This window comes from Podarcis filfolensis (assembly GCF_964270895.1).
Source record: "Podarcis filfolensis genome assembly, chromosome: 10".
NCBI lineage: Eukaryota > Metazoa > Chordata > Lepidosauria > Squamata > Lacertidae > Podarcis > Podarcis filfolensis.
This window is the reverse complement of record NC_139612.1, coordinates 55,225,024-55,234,546: the sequence shown is the minus strand read 5'-3', so window position 1 is coordinate 55,234,546 and position 9,523 is coordinate 55,225,024.

The following is a 9,523-nucleotide window of genomic DNA, read 5'->3' as shown; positions in this document are numbered from 1 at the left end:
TTCCTTCAAAGTTATTAATGAAAAGTCAGGAAGTTAGCCTGGTCAAATGTAATTTATGACTGGGCTTTACATCTGGAGAAAACAGTAAGTCCAATTCGATTTGTACAAATGCCATGCACAGACCTCAGACGCCACATTATTCCCTCCTCTGCCTTCAGTTGAGCAGTGTAGGGTCACCCCCCCCCCCAATCCAAAACAAGCATGCAAATAGTCAGGAGTATCTGGTGCTTGTTCTCCAAATGCAAAATATTATGTTGCCAATAGGCTACAGTAAGGGGAAAAAATAACTCCAAAAGCTCCAGAAATTTGACCTGCTGCAAGAGATTCTGAGACGGGAGGAGGGTTAGAAGAACACATTTATAAAAATAGAACATCTAAATCAAAACCTTTACAGAGATGATAGATAGATGATAGATGATAGATAGATGATAGATAGATAGATAGATAGATGATAGATATAGATATAGATATAGATATAGATATAGATATAGATATAGATATAGATGATAGATGATAGATGATAGATGATAGATGATAGATGATAGATGATAGATAGATAGATAGATAGATAGATAGATAGATGATAGATAGATGATTACAATTGATAAGCCAGGACAGAAGCAGCAAACACACCAAACGTTTAAAGTGCATGACTTGCCCTAAAGAATCCTGGGGGCTTATGCTACACAGAGTTGCAATTTCAAGCACCCATAGCAAACTACAGCTCCCAGGATTCTTTGGGGCAAGTCATGTGCTTTCATTGCAGCCATAGTTAAAATGTAACTGCCTGCTGGAATGAAGCACCTACAGGTCTATCTTTCTACCTGGATCAACACAACTGCACGTTTTTAGGGTCTCTCTATGGGTGTGAGGCCATTGGAGCTGTCAGGAGGAGCTGGGCGTGCTGGAGCTAGTAATCTAAGCCGCACTCTCAGTGGAAAAGCACACTCTGCTGGAGAGCCACTGCTTCAGGAGTGCCTCCTGCCTGTCTTCTTTTTCTGGCCTAATGGTAAGCAACTGGGTGAGTCATGTACCAGAGAAAATGTCTTTTAGCTATTAAGGTATGTTGGAGATGCCCTGCTTGTTTCCCCAGCCTTAGTTTCTCCTGGGTAAGTGGCAACATGAGGCAGGGATATCTTGGTGGTGGCCCCATGATAATGTGACATTCAGTTGCCCCATGTTGGTATCACTTAGGCATAAGGTAATAACTTTTCCATTTACCCAGGCATTTGGAACGCAACCAACCTTCTTTGATGACTCTGCTACTTTCCCTGTCTCTACTGCTTCTGTGTCAGTCCTGATTTCTTTTCTGGATCTGTTGTACTGTTAACAATTTTGTTAAAAGGACTGCTGTGTATGACATCAGGTGTGGGGCAGGTGAAGACCTAGCTCAGCCCAAAGGGAGTTGCTGTGATCAGCTGATTCACCTACCTGCAAAGGGCACATAGGATATAGCCTGGGAAGGAGAAGACTGAGAGGAGATATGATAGCCATCTTCAAATATCTAAAGGGCCAGCACATGGAAGATGGAGCAAGCTTGTTTTCTCCTGCCCTGGAGGGTAGGACCATCTGCCATGGGTGGTTTAGCTAAGAGTCCTGCACTGGAGGGGGTTGCACTAGATGACCCCCTTCCAACTCTACAATTATGATTCATTAACTTTCTGCTCTAGAGAAGAAGTGCCCAGAGGTGGTGACTTCAAAGTGTTGCACACCTTGTCAAATAGAAAAGGCATGCATGCCTGCCTCTTTAAAATAAAAGGAACCATGTCAATATGGGAGACATCAAGTGCAAATCTGCCTTGAGATTCTGTAATACGCTGAGTAGCTGGACTTCCTAGTAAAAGAAAGAAAGGAAAGAATTTTTTTAAAATTTGAGATGCAGAGATTACTTATTAAATGATCCCAGTGGACTAGAACTCCAAACAGCTGTGCAAAAACTTTCCAGCAGCTCTTCACATATTGTTATCTGCATGACTTTTTCTGAAATGAAAGCCAGTGAAATTGCTGTCAAAAGAGCAGGCAGCACAATATAATAATCAAGGGCTTAGCTCTGGGTTTCTGGAGAAGAACTTCGAATTCTCAGTAAGCTTTCCTTGTACACCCATTTAATATAGCCAAAGACATTCTCAAGGCAACAATACTCTGTCTGACTACATTTTGCAGGTTTTAACCTCTGCAGTAAGTCATCATGGCTTAGCTAGGCTTTTCCTCGATGTCTCAGGGGAGAGCCTTGATGGATCGAAGACCCTGGGCTTTTCAAGCAGATGCATCTTAATAAGGAAATACAATATTAGCTCCTCTTCTTGTCAGTCTTTGGACATGTTTATTGCTAAGAGGTGCAGTGTTTTGAAGATGTGTCTAAATATAAAAGATCCATGTTGACCTGATTGCTAGCCAAAGTGCAGACTGTAGAGAGACGGAGAAAAGAAAAGGGACAGATTTTTATTTATTATCTATTCTGTTTCTATACCACTCTTCATGCGAGGATCACAAGGCAGTTTACAATATAAAAACACAAAAATAGCAGCAATAATAATAACGTAGCAGCAACAACAACAACAACAACAACAACAACAACAACAACAACAACAACAACAACAATAATAATAATCCCTTCACAGTTTAAAAGCTCATAGATTGCTTAATCAGCCAAAGCCCTGGGAGAAGAGGAATGCTTTTGCCTGGTGCCTAAAAATATGTAATGAAGCCACGAGGTGAGCCTTCCTTGGGAGAACATTGCACAAGCGGGGAGCCACCACAGGAAAGGCCCGTTCTAGTGGTGTTACCCTCTGGACCTCTCACAGCAGCAGCTTCACGCTGCAGTAATCTAACCTAGAGGCTATTAGAGCATAGACCACAGAAGTTAGGCTATCCCTGTCCAGATATGGCTGCAGCTAGACCCCCAGCCGAAGCTGATGTCAGGCACATCCTCTGCCACCAAACATAAGCAAATAAATAAAAAAAAAAATCTGGTTTTCAAATGGATCGTGTGATTGTGCTATGCCAAAAATGGCTGAAGTAACACCAAAGGCACATTTTGGTTTGCCAGCTTGATTTAAAATGGCGGACAGCATCCAAACATCGATGAAGACGCTCCTGAAACTTGGGAACTCTTGTGCCAAGTTTGTTAAAGAGATACTCCACATTTTCCTTCTCCAGTTTGTCCCTGTTGCATTTCTCCTTCCCATTTCACGGTGTCTTCTTTCCCCTTCCTTTCTGTACCTCTTTCAGTGTGAATAGCTTCCTCTTGGTGGGCAGACAGACGTCCAGCTTCACAGGAGAGCAGCTGCAGTCTCCAGCCAGCAAGCCTTGCTGCAAAGGAGGAGAGAGGCCGGTCAGCGGAAAGGAGAAGTGTTTTGGGGAGGGGGCAAGGAAGTGGCGTCACATGGGCACTTGCCTGAATGGAGGATAGGAAAGGATGTGCATAGATGAAGGAACTGCCCCAGGGAGAAGGAAGCATTGTTATGGCAAGCAAGCAGGAAGGAGGCAGGGAGGGAGGTGCAGCAGCCAGATCCAAATCTGCCACCCCTCCCAGAATGCTGCTTGAGCTGACTGCCTTGGAAAGGCTCACGGTAGTGCCAGCCCTCGGCTGTTCCCAGTGATGTATGGAACACACTCCTGCCCCTGACACATGGGAAATGCTTCAGAAACCTCAACTGCCTGTCCCTTACCTTGCAGCCAGATCTCATTTTGAGCCTCTGAGCTACCAGATGTCCCCATTTCCCAGGGACAGTCCCCGGATTTGCGAATAAGTCCCCGTATAAATTCCATCCCCGGAATGTCCCCGGATTTCATCTAATATCCCCAGGAAACACAGCAGCAGCAGTCTCAGCAGTCCGGAGCAGTTGGCTCTGGCTGGCTTCAGGAGCTGCTCGGATGTCCCCATATGATGGTGGTGCAGGGGCTCTAAGATGCAGCTTCCGGGCTGCCTCCACCTTCCCTGACCCCAGCAACTAAGCTGTGAAGGGAGGCTTCATGCTGCCTATCAGAGCAGTCTCCCAACTCCTACTTGCATGCAAGCAGGAGCGGGGCGGCGATCTCTCCCTTCCCAGCTGAGGGATCCCCGCCCCCTCCTGCTTACACGCAAGTAGGAATGGGATTGGGGATGCTCCGATGGCCTCACCGCCGCTGCTCTCGGCCCTCCTTCTCCGCCTTCCATGCCTGACCCACTGCGCACCACTCCCCACCACCGCCACTGAAGAACCAACAACTCAGGGGCTGCCCAGGCTCATGGAGAAAGGAGATAGAAGCCTCAGAGGAAGGGGAAACGTGGCGGTTGAGGTCAAGGTGGCAGCTGCCCCTCTGCCACTACCATCACTGCAGCATCAAAGTCCCAAACGTGTAGTATTTACTTATTTATTTATTTGTTTAAAGTGTCCCCGGATTCATTGAAAAAAAATCTGGTAACCTTGCTCTGAGCTGTCAGTCATGTATGGTTTTGCACGAATCTTAGAAAGCAATGCTGTACAGCTGGGCAATAATAACCGATTAATTGAAACACCATAAGCAGACCAAGCTCTTTCATCCAATAAATCTACGTTGGAACAACTATTTCAGAGCAGAAGCTATTCTCTGCTTTCACAAGGGTGCGGGGGGATGTAAGGTTAGACTGAGATCATCCCAGACTTCAAAGAGTCCTTATTGATTGTTTGCAATAAGAACCAAAAGGATTTAAAAGCATGCTTGGAGCAAGACCTTTGCTTGTATATAGTAATGGCACAAAGACACTTTGACAGGGAACTAGAAAGCAAAAAAAAAATAGATTCATGATGTTCATGAACGAAAGCCTGCGAGATGTGATATTCTGCATCAGTGATCCCAGACAGGCAACTGTTTTGGGTAGTATTTCTTTTTGCCATCCAGTGTGATTGCTGTGGGATTGCTACATGGTTTTATTCTAGTCCGCTGAATCCGAGTAGACATCATTTTGACAAAGATGCTTTGAGAGAGCAAAAGAATACAAGGTGGAAATAAGAGTGAGTTCTGGAATGGCTTTGAAGGCCCTTTTAACAGGGCTGCTTCCAAGCGGCTGCTTGAAATTTTGCCAACTTTTAAGAATGTGGCAGATTTTTTTCCAAATTTTGCAATTGTGAATACGGACAGCGAGATGAATAATGTGGTTTTTGGAGGAGGATGAACAGCAACGGAACAGAAACCATGCTGCATGCAACACATACAGAGCAGAACAGAAAATGAGGGCTTCTGACATCCCTATCAGGACCCAGAGCACAGCCACATCCTCATTTAAAGCATTATTATATCACTTTAACTGTCATGGCTTCCCCACCAGAATCCTGGGAAATGCAGTTCATTAAGGGTGCTGGGAACTGTAGCTCTGTGAGCGGTCTCTGAGCATCTCTCGGTACTCTTAACAAACTACAGTTCCCAGGATTCTTGGGGGGGAAGCCACCACTATGGCGTTTCCGAGCACAATTCAAAGTGTTGGTGCTGACCTTTAAAGCCCTAAACGGCCTCGGTCCAGTATATCTGAAGGAGCGTCTCCACCCCCATCGTTCTGCCCAGACACTGAGGTCCAGCACCGAGGGCCTTCTGGCGGTTCCCTCACTGCGAGAGGCCAAGTTACAGGGAACCAGGCAGAGGGTCTTCTCGGTAGCGGTGCCCGCCCTGTGGAAAGCCCTCCCATCAGATGTCAAAGCGATAAACATCTACCTGACATTCAGAAGACATTTGAAGGCAGCCCTGTTCAGGGAAGTTTTTAATATGTGACATTTTAGTGTATCTTTCATCTTTGTTGAAAGCCACCCAGAGTGGCTGGGGAAACCCAGCCAGATGGGCGGGGTACAAATAATAAATTATTATTATTATTATTATTATTATTATTATTATTATTATTATGGCGAATGCCCTAAATGTAGGGTGTCAATGTGACTGAAGATTCTGCTTTCATCCTTCCAAGTTTTATTTGGAAGAACCAGACAGTGACACCAGGACAACAACTGGCCCCCAAGAACAGTACTTTGGAGGGGAGAGTCAAGATGGCTCCAAATACAAGAAACACACCTGCAATTCTCATCCCTCAATGGAAACTGTTAAGTTGTGAGTGAACATATCAGACGACACAGCGATTCTCCAAACACCTCTTGTTTATTCACAGGTCGGAACAGAACTGAACTGAAGGGTTCAGCCAGCCTGCTTATATAGAGCTCCAATACAACGTAACTGTAACAACTTTCTGTAACTATCCAATCACTGAATGTTACTTTCGATCCCTTATTTGCGTATGTGGACCTGAACTATCTACAGTATCCCCCTGCTGGCCCAGGGTAAGAACTGCAGAACATAACACCAACAGCTCACTCAGTTTGGAATCAGGCTTTCACAATACATTTCTGAACTGTCCAATTAAAAACATGTTCTTTATGACATGGACATTTTGTTTAATGCATTCTCAAGCTACTTTTCCTTGACCTTCCCCCCCCCCCCCTCAGTCCTGGTCTACTGTGTCTGCAAATACCGAATATTTTTGCTATCCTGCGCCAACAGATCCACATGTCCACGATGTACAAAACTACAAGTGGGTTGTTTCTTTGAATACAAGGGCTTGCTTGCTTCACCAGCTGCAACTTTCCCTGTGGCTCATAATTACGATCCCATCAGAATCCTGTTGTGCATTGTTAACATCTGCAAAGCTGCCTGCTTCCCTGCAGCCCTTTGCTCTTCCTGTCACGCTTTATTAATTAGAAGTGATTTTTTAATTACTTAGGAGTTATGAGCACATCTGGGTGATCTACATGTCTTTTCTCAAGGTAAGCAATACTGCTGCATACACAACGCATTCCCCAGGAATCAAACTATAGTCTTTTTAAATCTTTTTTTAAAAACTTTTTATTTTAAAAACTAAAACAAATGGTGGGTGCAAAAACAATCACAATCTCACTACAAAACGCACCCTTCTTGCAAAACAAATATGGTTGCCTCTGATCTTGAAGAGTGGTATTCCAATACTTAATAGATAAGATCTGTGTCTGCCCATCTTTTAACAAGGATCTGAGGAACTTTTGAACCTCAGATGTTGTTTGACTACAACTCCCATAATTTCCAACAAATGGCCATGCTGACTGGGGTCAATAGAAGGTAGCATCCAGCAACATCTGGAGAACCATAAGTTCCTCATCTCTGGTACAACATGCCAATTGTCATCCAGAGAGTCTGCTTAAAATGTCACAATGCAAAGCACTCTTCTGTGGCTGAGATATCATGAGTATTCCTCAGGGACATCTTCATTCCTAGGGAATGTCATAGAAATCTGACAGAAACCCAAATGGGAGTGGATAGAGCCCAGTGTTCACTGGTTTGCCCCATGTCTGGAACTCAATCCAGTGAATGTGATGGGTATTCACTGCTGCTGCTTTCGGCCTGCAAATGCTATGAAACTGATAATATTTCCCCAATTTGCATTGTGTTTTCTTTGCCATGAAAGGAATCAGATGGAATAACATAATAGCAATGTAATTTATGTTAATTCCATAATTTTGCTACAGCAGACAGACAAATTATGTACTAGTTTGGGCAGAAGACAAACAGAAGCAGAATGGGCGAATACAGGACAAGAATGAACGTAGTTATGATGTATAAAAAGCAACCAAGAAAAATGCTCTTTTTAAAAAATATTTTTTTTCTTAACATCAAAAGCAGACAAAAAACGGAAAAAGAAAAATGCACATTAACAACAAAATAATGTAAATACAACATGGAGCTGTTGATGATGGAGTCTAAAAGGCCAAAAAACCTGGGAGTAAATGAACTGGGGAAAATTATAAATGGGCTATAAAAACATAACTTGCATTATACAATGAAGGAAATGGGGGAGTGGGGAGAGAAGTTTATGGAAATTTTTAATGTTTGAAGTTTTATTCTGTTTTTAGTGTTCTGTTTTATTATTATTATTATTAATAATAAAGCCCTGGCCTGTTTACAAATGCTGCCATGTAAGACCATATGCTCTTAATTCACTCAGCGGGTCGATTACGCTCTCTCTCAATCTCTTAGTCTACCACAACTCAAAAAGCTGCTCTTCATCAAATTACAGTTTGATGAAAATAGAGACATCCTAAGGATATTCCATAATCAAATCAAAAACTGGGCGGCTACTGTTCCTGGAAAATAAGGACACTCGAAGGGTGTGCCCCCTTGGGCAGCTGCTGGGACCCAAAACTAGTGACACTTGCCCACCACCACCGCCAGTTAGGGAGGGTTGCCAAACGCCCGGAATTTCCCAGACATATCCGGAATACTGCAGCCACAAGCAGTGTCCGGGCGAAAATCACCAAAATGTCCGGGAAAATCCATATGTATGGCAGCCCATGTTAGGAGTTAGGAGGAACGTCATTTAAATTCCCCACATGTGAGCCTTCCATATCTGGATAGAACCATCCATATGTTTGTTATCCTCAGTAGCATAGCTCATAGCTCCAAAGATTTTCATGCTGAGCCATACAGGAATGCCGCAAGTTAGATTTCCTCTGGGACATTAAATATGCCAGTCAGAAGTTAAACTGAGCTTTTCAAACATTTCCTGGTTTACTCAAACCCCTCATGATTTTTGCTCTAGCTCTTTAAATCATAAACCTCTCTCCCTTCATTTTCCACCTGGTTTGTCCTTTCCTGCACAGTGTCCCACTTGAATTACATAAATTATGATTGGTAAACTGTTCCCGAAGCCAAAATCTCACCATTTATCAAGCATTATGTGTCCTCATTCTGTGAATCCAGCTAATTAATTCTGCTACTCAAGTTTCTCAGGGTTTTATGTGCCTTTGCCCTCTGTTTAAATATTTTCACTGGCTACGATAGGCAGAAATTAATTTGGGTTTGTAGACCTGGAAGGCAAAAATGGCCTAATCTTGCCGCACTCCTGCTGGCCTCATAATTGCTATTTTTTAAGTGTAATTATATTTTATCCTCCTTCATCTTAATATCAGTATTATTTTAAGCTGTTTTGTAAGCACAGCGAGTTTGCCTTGGGTGATGAGCCTGCTCAAAACCTGCTCCGTGCTTCGGATAAGAAGAGTAAAGCTTTTGCCAGCTTAAGAACAAAGCTCAGCCTGACTTAAATGTCACCTTCGGATGTTAGAAAGGTAGCAGATTATGAAGATAATGAAAAGCTGCAGCCTGTTGCTATGTTACGAGTCACTCAGAACTGACATGTCAGGACAAACAGCTATGAAATGAATTCTTACTTAATGACCCTCCCAGGGCCTCGCGCTTAATATTCAGAGGTGTGTCAAATAAAGAAATAATTAGTTGATGTTTCTTAGAGTATGTAGCTGTAAAAATTTACATCCTCAAAGATTTTCAGCCCACAACTTAACATTCAGTATTTCCTGAAAAAAGGTTCAGATTCAGCCAGTTCTGACAGGCTTTGCCAGTCTGGAACTCTCCAAATGCTTAGGATCACAACTCCCAGAAGCCCCGGCTGCCGCCATGATGAATCATCAAGATGACACTTAGCAAAGGTTTACAGTGACGCCACAGCACTTTTCTGATGGCTTCACCACTTTAC